Genomic DNA, 11,509 nt, shown 5'->3' with positions numbered 1-11,509 from the left:
ATAGATTTGCCTGTCACTTCCACTTTATGTAAATAAGAGAGATACATATTCACAACTGGCTGGTGGGCCTCTAGGCTTATTCCATAGTAGGGTAATGTTGTGTTGCATCTCCATCTCTCCTCTCTCAACCTGTCCCAAGGATCTTCAGCCAGTTGGTTATTGTGATAATACATGCTGGAGGAATTGGTACTTGAAGAAAGCACGGTGGAGGTCAGAAGACCTGACTGGGGGAAGCTCCTAATAGCTTAGCCCTGTTTATCTCCAAGAGACTACAGAATATTCAGAGGCAGAGCCTCCGGTGTGGGACAAATGTCAGATAATCTCTGTCTAGACTTGCAGGGGTAGGCAATTCCAGTCCTCGAGAGCCGGAGCCAGGTCAGGTTTTCAGGATATCCACAATAAATATGCATGAGATAGATTTGCCTCTCAAGGAGGGAGTGCATGCAAATCCATCTCATATATATCCATTGTGGATATCCTGAAAATCTGACCTGCCAGTGGCTCTCGAGGACCGGAATTGCCTATCCCTGGTCTAGAGGAACAGAGAAGAGCTGATTTATTGTTCTAAGATCAGCAAATTTGTCACTGGCAGAATATCGAGCAGTTGAAACACTCCCCATGTCACATCATCTAAGCCAGGGATGCCCACATTTTTTTGGCTTGCGAGCTACTTTTAAAATGACCAAGTCAAAATGATCTACCAACAACAAAATTTTAAAAAACACAAAGCACACTGTACGCACAGAAAATGTTAATTATCATTTATATTTGGGGGGTTTTTCAAAGAGGTCAAGGCATATGACTTTAAAATATGCAATGTCACCTCAGTAACAACTATACAAAAATAGACAAATATACCCCCTCCCTTTTTACTAAACCACGATAGCAGTTTTTAGCGCTGCTCTCGACGCTCATAGGCTCCCTGTGCTAAAATCCACTACTGCGGATTAGTAAAAGGGGGCCGTAGTGCAAAATATAGACAGCAGATATAAATTCTCAAAATGGACACATTTTGATCACTAAATTGAAAATAAAATCATTTTTCCTATCTTTGTTTGGTGATTTCATGAGTCTCTGGTTGCACTTTCTTCTTCTGACTGTGCACCAATATTTCTTCCCTCCTTTCTGCCTCCTGCATGCTTCGTCTCCTCCACACCTCATTCCATTCCCCAACCAACATCTCTGTCCTTCCATGAGTCCAACTTTTTCTTCTTCTCTCCCTGCCTGCCCCTGACACACTCCATTCCCTCCCCCTTTTCCTTCCTCTCTCCCTGCCCCCTTCCCTTTTTTCTTTTGTCTCCCTGCCTCCCTTTCTTACTTTCTCTCTGCTGTCTTTCTTTCTGTCTTTCTGCCCCCTTTCTTTCTGTCTCCATGCCCTCTTCATTGTTTCTAACTCCATGCCCCCCCTTTCATTCTTTCTGTCTCCATACCCCCCCCCCTTTCATTCTTTCTGTCTCCCTGTTCTTCCTTTCTGTCTTTCCTTTTTTTCTCCCTAAGCCACCACCTGGGTTATCGTCTGGAAATAGACAGATATTAGTGTCTAACCCAGGGATGGGTAACCGGTCCTCGAGGGCCGGAATCATCGGGTTTTCAGGATTTCCCCAATGAATATGCATGAGATCCAGTGGTGTACCAAGGGGGGATGGTCCGCCCCAGGTGCAAGCCCTGAGGGGGTGCTCCCGGCCTTGGCGTCCAGTTCTCCCCTCCCCCGATGTCCGGATTTCCCCCCCCCCCACCCTGTTTGCGGTGGAGAAGCAGCCTGCAGCGGGATTGTGATGCCAGCGATCCCTGTGCTGCTTCGGTGCTTCTTCCTTCGCCGCGGTCCCGCCCCTCCTCTGACATCAGGTGGGGGGACAGGCAGGCAGGCTTTCAAGGGAGGGACAGGCCTTCAAGGGGGACAGACAGGCAGGCCTTCAAGGTGGGGACAGGCCTTCAAGGGGGGGATAGGCCTTCAAGGGGGGGACAGGTAGGCAGGCCTTCAAGGGGGGGACAAGCAGGCAGGCAGGCTTTCAAGGGAGGGATATGCCTTCAAGGGGGGACAGGCCTTCAAGGGAGACAGGCAGGCCTTCAAGGGGGGGGGGGCAGCCCAAAGGTTTGCTAGTATTCCTGGACTTACAGGATGCATACACTCACGTGCCCATGCACCCAGCCCACAGGAGGCATCGTCGTTTCAAAAGCCAAGACAGACACTTCCAGTACAAGGTCCTACCCTTTGGACCCTCAACGGATCCAAGAGTGTTCACAAAGTGTGTGGCCATGGCAGCAGTACATCTTTGCCTTCAGGGGGGTGTGCATCCTCCCTTATCTCGACGACTGGCTGATAGTAGCCCAATCTCCAAGGGAAGCACAGCCGGCCCTGACAACCACCATAACCCTCCAAGAACTGGGGTGCCTCATAAAAAAAAATCCCACCTCGTACCCACCAGAGGATATCGTTCATCGAGGCAGTCATCAACACCACATGGACCAAGGCCTTTCTACCAGATTGCCGGATCGACGCCATGACATCCCTGGCCCAGCGCATCTCTGTCAGCAGCTCATCGTCAACACGCTCCCTCCTGCATCTCATGGGCCACATGGCGGCTGCGGTCTTTGTTGTCCAGCACACCAGACTACACATGAGACCCCTGCAATGGCACCTCAGACGTCACTGGAACCAGCATACCCAACCACTGACCACCCAGATACCCATTCGCCAACCCATACACAAGACGCTTCACTGATGGATGACCTGAAATAACTTAGCGAAGGGGAAACCATTCAGACCACCATTTCACCAGCTGGTGGTCACCACGGATGCCTCCAAACATGGAGGGGGGGGGGCACACCTTCTCCATCTTTGCACAGGGGACATATAGTCTGCCCAGGCGTCCTCACTCCATATCAACCTACTGGAGCTCAGGGCCATAGGGAATGCCCTCAAAACAACAATGGGTGACAGGCAGGACAGTCCTTATCCAAACAGACAACCAGGTGGCCATGTACTACATCAACAAGAAGGGAGGAACAGGGTCAGCCTCGATCTGCAGGAAGCGAGACGCATATTGGAATTCGCCAACTCCAATCAATGCCCCATCCAGGCAACTTACCTCCCGGTGGAGCACAACAACCTGGCAGACAGCCTCAGCTGCCAGCTGGATCTGAACAAGTGGTGACGAAGAAGATCTTCAGCACCAGGGGCACACTGAGCATCGACCTGTTTGCAACAGAACTGAACTCAAAATGCACGACCTTCTGCTCAAAGAGACCGACCCATCCCCGTCTGAACCCAGACGGTGAGTTGGAACCACGGACTTTTATACGCTTACCCGCCAACACCTCTCGGCAACCATGATTCTTGTTCCGGCAACGGATAGCGGTTCACCCACCTCTCCACCTCCCGATCAGCGCAGATCTCATAACACAACACGGGAGCTCTACCCTCCACGACGACCTGTGTTCCTTAGCCCTGTCCGCATGAATGTTGAGAGGATGAACCTACCACAAGACGTGGAGCACATTCCCATAGCCCCTCCTCCTCTGAGCTCCAGGCATTTTGGCCCAAATTCACTAAACCTCCAAACAGTGTGCGATCCATTTCCATTTGCATGCCGGCCGACGAATTCACTAAAGGCCTGCATGCAAATGGGACGATCGTTAACACGCCCCCCTACCCACGGCCAGAGCAATCCCTGCTCTTGCGCACACCCTGATGACAGTGACAAGAGAAGCAACCTCCTGTCACTTCTGTCAGGGCTCAGCCCCGATCTCTCCTGGACTCCTGCTCATGGACTCTCCTGCTCATGGACTCTCCTGCTCTCTGCCGCCGTTCCCTGCAGTGCAAGCCTCTATTTATATGTTTGATTTATGTATATCACATGGAGTCTTACGTCACATCCCATTGTCACTCTATCACATTACTTATGTCATTGTTTTTATTCATTTAACATCACACCATATGTCCATTTTTCATGTCTTTATACATCTGTAATTGTATATTCTTAGCAATCTTTATTTATATTTGTTCAGACCCCAGAGGAAGGTGTGCTTACTGAAACACGGACAGGGTCGGGTCCTTAGGTTTGTTTGAAGGGTGGTAACACTGACCGCATTTATATTTGATATAATAAACATAGTCTGCATCTTGTAACATTTTCTCTGCAGTCCTTTTTGGTTTTTGTTTGTTGGATTTTTTCTTTTCTTTTCAGTAACTCAGTTACCGACAGGTCTGCAGCAGTCGGGTTTGCCAATAGTAAAACACGATTCGAAATAGCCAAGCAATTGTTAGTGAATCAATCGCTTGGCTATTTTGCATGGGGTTTTGTTAATTTGCATGGGAGGATCGCTACAGGCTTTAGTGAATGGGGTTGTAGAGAAATTTGGAAGCAAAGGGCTCGCAAACCCATCGGTACACGATCGGTTTGCTTAGTGAATTTGGGCCTTTGTTCCTGATTTTGTGCATGTACACATACACGAGTGTGCACACACAAGCCACAGCAAATAAATAGTACCAAACAGTTCAGGACTTGCCCAGGGGAGTTCCCTGCAAAGCCCAGAGTTACAACAGCAGGATCAAACCAGGAAAGACAGGGTTTAAATCCCACTGACCCCAATAGCAATCTTGGACAAGTCTTTTCATCCATCATTGCCCTGGGTACAGAACCTGTTTGTACCTACTTGAAAAATTGAAGGTGGACAAAGCAATGGAAGCGAATGGGATCCATCCCAGGATATTGAGGGAGCTCAGAGAGGTTCTAGTGGTCCTATTAAAGATTTGGTCAATAAATCTTTGGAGACGGGAGTGGTTCCTAGGGATTGGAGAAGAGCGGATGTGGTGCCAATTCACAAAAGTAGTCACAAGAGATGAAGCAGGAAACTGCGGTTATTGGAAAAATAATGGAAGCGTTACTGAAAGAAAGGATAGTGAAATTCCTAGAATCATATGGGTTACAGGATCCAAGGCAACATGGCTTTACTAAAGGTAAATCGTGCCAAACAAATCTGATTGAATTTTTTGATTAGGTGACAAGAGAATTGGACCAAGGACATATATGCTAGATGTAATTTACTTAGATTTCAGCAAAGCCCTTGAACAAACCTGATGGGCTGAAGTTAAGACCTAAAACGGTGAACTGGATTAGAAACTCGTTGACGGACAGACGCCAGAGGATGGTGGTTAATGGAATTCGCTTGGAGGAGGGAAAGGTGAGTAATGGAGTCCCTCAAGGATCGGTGCTGGGGCCAATCGTGTTCAATATGTTTATGAGTGACATTGCCGAAGGGTTAGAAGGTTCGCCTTTTTGCGGATGATACCAAGATTTGTAACAGAGTAGACACCGAGGAGGGAGTGGAAAACATGAAAAAGGGTCTGCAAAAGTTAGAGGAATGGTCTAATATCTGGCAACTAAAATTCAATGCAGAGTAATGCATTTGGGGATTAATAATCGGAAGGAGCTGTATATGCTGGGAGATGAGAGGCTGATATGCACAGATGTGGAGAGGGAACTTGGGGTGATAGTGTCCGAAGATCTAAAGACGAAAAAACAGTGTGACAAGGGGGTGGCTGCTGCCAGAAGGATGCTGGGCTGCATAAAGAGAAGGTGTTGATGCCCCTGTACAAGTCATTGGTAAGGCCCCACTTGGAGTATTGTGTTCAGTTTTGGAGACCGTATCTGGCGAAGGACGTAAGAAGACTTGAGGCGGTCCAAAGAAGGACGATGGAAATGATAAGAGGTTTGCACCAAAAGACGTATGAGGAGAGACTGGAAGCCCTGAATATGTATACCCTAGAGCAGAAGTGTCCAACCTTTTGGCTTCCCTGGGCCGCATTGGCCCCCAAAATTTTTTCTGGGGCCGCGCAAATGTTGCAGCAAGACAGAGGAGGGAGCTGGCAAGACGGTAAACACCCGGGGGCAGCAGAGGAAAACACTGCATCGCCCTCGACCGGGGCTGCACAAAATATTTCACGGTGTCGCATGCAGCCCTCGGGCCACAGGTTGGACACCCTTGCCCTAGAAGAAAAGAGGGACAGGGGAGATATGTTCAGACGTTTAAATACTTGAAGGTATTAACGTAGAACAAAATCTTTTCCAGAGAAAGGAAAATGGTAAAACCAGAGGACATAATTTGAGGTTGAGGGGTGGTAGATTCAAGAGCAATGTTAGGAAATTCTACTTTACGGAGAGGGTAGTGGATGCCTGGAATGCGCTCGCGAGAGAGGTGGTGGAGAGGAAAACGGTGACGGAGTTCAAAGAAGTGTGGGGTGAACACAGAGGATCTAGAATCAGAAAATAATAGTAAATATTAAAGAACTAAGGCCAGTACTGGGCAGACTTGCACAGTCTGTGTCTGTATATGACCGTTTGGTGCTGGATGGGTTGGGGAGGACTTCAGTGGCTGGGATGGTGTATGTGGGCTGGAGTGGGCTTTGGCAGGGACTTCAGTAGTTGGAACCTAAGAACAGTCCCGGGCAGAGCTTTGGATTCTTGACCAGAAATAGCTAAGAAGAAAAAAAAAACCCCAACAACAAATTTTTAGATTGAATCAGGTTGGGCAGACCGGATGGACAATTCAGGTCTTTATCTGCCGTCATCTACTATGTTACTTGAAAGGTATTAACATAGAGCAAAATCTTTTCCAGAGAAAGGAAAATGGTAAAACCAGAGGGCAAAATTTAAGGTTGAGGGGTGGTAGAGTAATGTTAGGAAATTCTTCTTTACAGAGAGGGTAATTGATGCATGCATGGCAGAGTTCAAACAAGCATGGGATGAAGACAGAGGATCTAGAATCAGAAAATAATGGTATATATTGAAGAACTAAGGCCAGTACTGGGCAGACTTGCAAGGTTGAGGATGGGCTTCAATGGCTGGGATGGTTTAGATGGACTGGAGTGAGTTTTGACAGAGACTCCAGTAGACAGAGCCTAAGCACATTACCAGGCAGAGCTCTGGGTTTCTGGCCAAGAAATATCTAAGGAAAAGGACCATTTAAATTAAATGATTAATTTATAGAGCGTGAATGAATGTGTCAACTACTAGGATTTTAACCCAGAAATGGATAAATATAAGTTCCGAAAAACTTTAGCTGTGAAAGCCTGGCTGGCTCAAAGGTTGAGTGCTGGGTTAGTAACAGGAGGCTGAGGGTTCAAGTCTCAGTTAAGGAAAAGGGTAGTAACCTGATTTTGAGGGTTCAAGTCTTTTGTGCCTACTACTAAGATTTGAACCTAGAAATGGATAAATATAAGTTCTGAAAAGATCTAGATGTGAAAGTCTGGCTGGCTCAATGGTTGAGTGCTGGGTTAGTAACTGGAGAATGAGGGTTTGAATCTCAGCTAAGGAGTAGTGATGATACTGTGCCAAGAGAAGAGGGTAGTAACCTGAAGTTGAGGGTTCAAGTTATTTTGTGTCTACTACTAATAATCCTACTAGGATTATTTTGAACCTAGAAATGGATAAATATAAGTTCCAAAAGATCTAGATGTGCATCCCTGGCTGGCTCAAGGGTTCAGTGCTGGGTTAATAACAGGGCTGAAATTAATCCATGTGAAGACAAGGGGGTAGTTTTACTCAAATTTAGTCCATTTTTCATAGTGAAAAGTAGCATAATCCCCAGCTGCTGCTGGTGGCTCTTGTAAAGAGGGTAGTAAGATGTGAAGGGAAGAGGTTGAAGGTTCAAGTCTCAGTTTTACTGAAATTTAGTCCATAGTAAAAAGTAGCTTAAAATGTCTACTAGATTTCTTGCTTTCACTGTAGTTACTGAACCTCCTCTGCCCCTTCTTCCTCCTCCCCCCATACACCCACCTCTTCCAGTCTATCTAATTCCTTCACTTACCTGCTATTGTCCCATCTAGCTTTGGACTAAGCTAGATTCAAACCTGTGACCTCCTCTATTGAGGGAAAGCCCTTTAGCCACTGAGCCACCAGTCAGGCAGGTACTAGGTGTTTTCGGTTTCTTCCCTTTATTCCTTTCATGCTTTGATTTGGATTAAAATTCAAACATCCTGTCCTGGGAGTCGAACCCAGGACTCTTTGGTGCAAGGTAACAAAGCATTCCTCTAGTCCACCACTGGACTCATGAAAGTTGGTTTACTTTTTCTCTTCCTTATACTTCTAATTCCTTGATTTGGATTTTTTAAAATTCAAATATGCTGTCCTGGGAGTCAAACCCAGGACTCTTCGGTGCAAAGTAACAAAGCATTCCTCTAGTCCACCACTGGACTCATGAAAGTTGGTTTACTTTTTCTCTTCCTTATACTTCTAATTCCTTGATTTGGATTTTTTAAAAATTCAAATATCCTATCCTGGGAGTCAAACCCAGGACTCTTTGGTGCAAGGTAACAAAGCATTCCTCTAGTCCACCACTGGACTCATGAAAGTTGGTTTACTTTTTCTCATCCTTATACTTCTAATTCCATGATTTGGAACAACCTGTCTTTATCTACTAAGTCTATTCCCTTCAGTACCTTGAATGTTTCAATCATGTCCCCTCTCAATCTCCTCTGTTCGAGGGAGAAAAGGCCCAGTTTCTCTAATCTTTCACTGTACGGCAAGTCGGCAACTCTTCCTGCCGTTTAACCATCTTAGTTGTTCTTTTCTGGACCCTTTCGAGTAGTACCGTGTCCGTCTTCATATACGGTGACCAGTGCTGGACACAGTACTCTAGGTGAGGGCACACCATGGCCCGGTACAGCGGCATGATAACCTTCTCCGATCTGTTTCTGATCCCCTTCTTTATCATTCCTAGCATTCTGTTCACCCTTTTTGCCGCAGTCGCACATTGCGTGGACGGCTTCATCCACTTGTCGATCAGAACTCCCAAGTCTCTTTCCTGGGAGGTCTCTCCAAGTACCGACCCGGACATCCTGTATCTGTGCATGAGATTTTTGTTACTGACATGCATCACTTTACACTTATCCACGTTGAACCTCATCTGCCATGTTGACGCCCATTCCTCAAGTCTGATTATGTCACGTTGCAGATCTTCGCAATCTCCCTGTGTCTTCACTATTCTGAATAACTTTGTATCATTCGCAAATTTAATCACCTCACTCGTCACACCAATGTCTAGATCATTTATAAAGATGTTGAGAAGCACGGGTCCAAGCACCGAGCCCTGCGGCACCCCACTGGTGACGCCCTTCCAGTCCGAGTATTGTCCATTTACCCCCACTCTCTGTTTCCTATGATCCAGCCAGTTTTTAATCTACATGAGTATTTCACCCTCAATTCTATGGCTCGTAATTTTCCGAAGTAGTCGTTTACGCCTTCTGAAAATCCAGATATACAATGTCGACCGGGTCACCCTTGTCTATCTGTCTGTTTACTCCCTCAAAGAAGTGCAGCAAGTTCATCAAACACGATCTGCCTTTGCTAAAAACGTGCTGACTGCTCCTCATCAGCCCCTGTCCATCAAGGTGATCAATGATGCGATCCTTTATTAGCGACTCTACCATCTTTCCCGGTACCGAGGTCAGACTCACCAATCTGTAGTTTCTCAGATCTCCCCTCGAACCTTTCTTGAAGATCGGCATAACATTTGCCACCTTCCAGTCTTCCGATATCTTTCCCGATTTGATCGACAGATTGGCTATTAGTTGAAGCAGTTCAGCTATGGTCCCTTTCACTTCCTTCATGACTCTCGGATGGATGCCGGTCTCAGATGGATCCCCGGTCTCGGAAATTTATCGCTCTTAAGCCTATCAAGCTGCCTACATACCTCCTGTAGACTGACCGTCAATCCTGTCAGCTGTTCGTCTTCATTTCCAGCATATAGCCTGGTGGGTTCCAGTATGCTGTATACATCTTCTTCGGTAAATACAGACGCAAAAAATGTGTTCAGTTTGTCGGCGATTGCTTTGTCCTCCTTTAGCGCTCCCTTTATTCCATGGTCATCCAACGGTCCCACCGCTTCCTTCGCGGGTCGTTTCCCCTTAATATATCAAAAGAACAGCTTGAAGTTCTTCACCTCCTTGGTTTATTTTTTCCTCATAGTCTCTTTTGGCCTCTTCCTAATCCATCTATCCCTCTCCCTTCATCACTCTTCTTTTTTGCAGAATTCTCTGTCCTGGGAAATAACCTCTTGCGATTCACTTACCCCCATTGACAGCTGCAGTCAGGATGTGGCTTATCCTTGTTTCTAGTAGCTCTCTCTTCCTCCTGTAGCATAGTGGTCAGATATTCCAGCCAATAGGCTATAAAGGGAGGCGGGAGCAGTACTAGGACAGAAGCACTTCCTTCCTATCCTGCCCCATGTGTCTCCTGTGAAGCTTTCAGCAGCCCTGATTGCCCAAGCTGATTAACAGTTAACCTGGCCCCAGAAGCCAAGGTGAGATTTTAGGGGTGTCAAACTGCAGTCCTGGAATGCAGCAAAGTATCCAGGATTCCAGGATATTCATAATGATGTTGGTAACTAGCATATCTTATTTTTATATGCAAATATAATCAAGCGTATTTACTAAGGATATCCTGAAACCCTGACAGGTTCACAGCCCTCCAGTATTGCAGTTTGCCACCCCTAGCCAACCAAACTCCTTATAACAGAGTTTCTGAGATATCCATTTCCAGGAGGGAAATTTTGGGCCTGGCCTAGATTTCTGACCCAATGGGATCTGCAGTACTGATTTAGGATCAGGGACTACAAGTCCCACAATACCTTGGGACATAAATTCAAAACCAGGACTTGCTGGAACTGGGTAACGATACAGCTCTGTTGTAAGGGTAGGAATCAGGAAATGCATTTCCTCGCTTTTAATTCCAGCCCCTCTACTGTAAATCTCTCATCTTTTCAGTACCTGGGACTGAGACTCCAGCTAATGAGTTTGACTGGACAGCATAGTTCTGAAAACAAACTTGAAGTGAGTTCAGGAAGTGAATAGAGATCAGGATACTATGGAGGATTTCATGTGAGGGAGGGAAAGAATAGAGAGACTTGGGGGTACAATATAAACTCAGGGGATTAGGACACTTTATTAGGGTTACCCTATGGCTCCAGAAAAAGGAGGACAGATTGAGTCATCTGAGTTTTACTTCCATTGTTTTCACTGGAAGTAAAACCCAGATGCCTTAATCCATCCTCCTTTTTCTGGAGCCATAGGGTAACCCTACACTTTATCATTCACACTTTCTACTGTGTTTTCCTAGCTCCATCTATACTTCTGGTTCTGGTAAAGGTTCTCTAATTTTAAAATTGCTTGTATATTCTTTCCAGAAATTCAAGGTGTATTTGTATTTTATACTTAGAAACATAGAAACATAGAAGATGACAGCAGAAAAGGGCCATAGCCCATCAATTCTGCCCACTCTCATGACCCACCCCTTTGATTTTACAGACCCACCCCCTTTACATCTTTAGAGATCCTACGTGAAAATCCCATTCACTTTTAAACTCTGACACACTGTTGGCCTCAATCACCTGCAGTGGGAGTTCGTTCCAGCAATCGACCACCCGTTCTGTGAAGAAATACTTTCTGGAATCACTATGAAATTTCCCTCCCCTGATTTTTAGCGGATGCCCTAAAAATCAGGGGAGGGAA

Source organism: Geotrypetes seraphini, chromosome 16, assembly GCF_902459505.1.
Source record: "Geotrypetes seraphini chromosome 16, aGeoSer1.1, whole genome shotgun sequence".
Taxonomy (NCBI): domain Eukaryota; kingdom Metazoa; phylum Chordata; class Amphibia; order Gymnophiona; family Dermophiidae; genus Geotrypetes; species Geotrypetes seraphini.
This window is presented reverse-complemented; position numbering follows the sequence as displayed.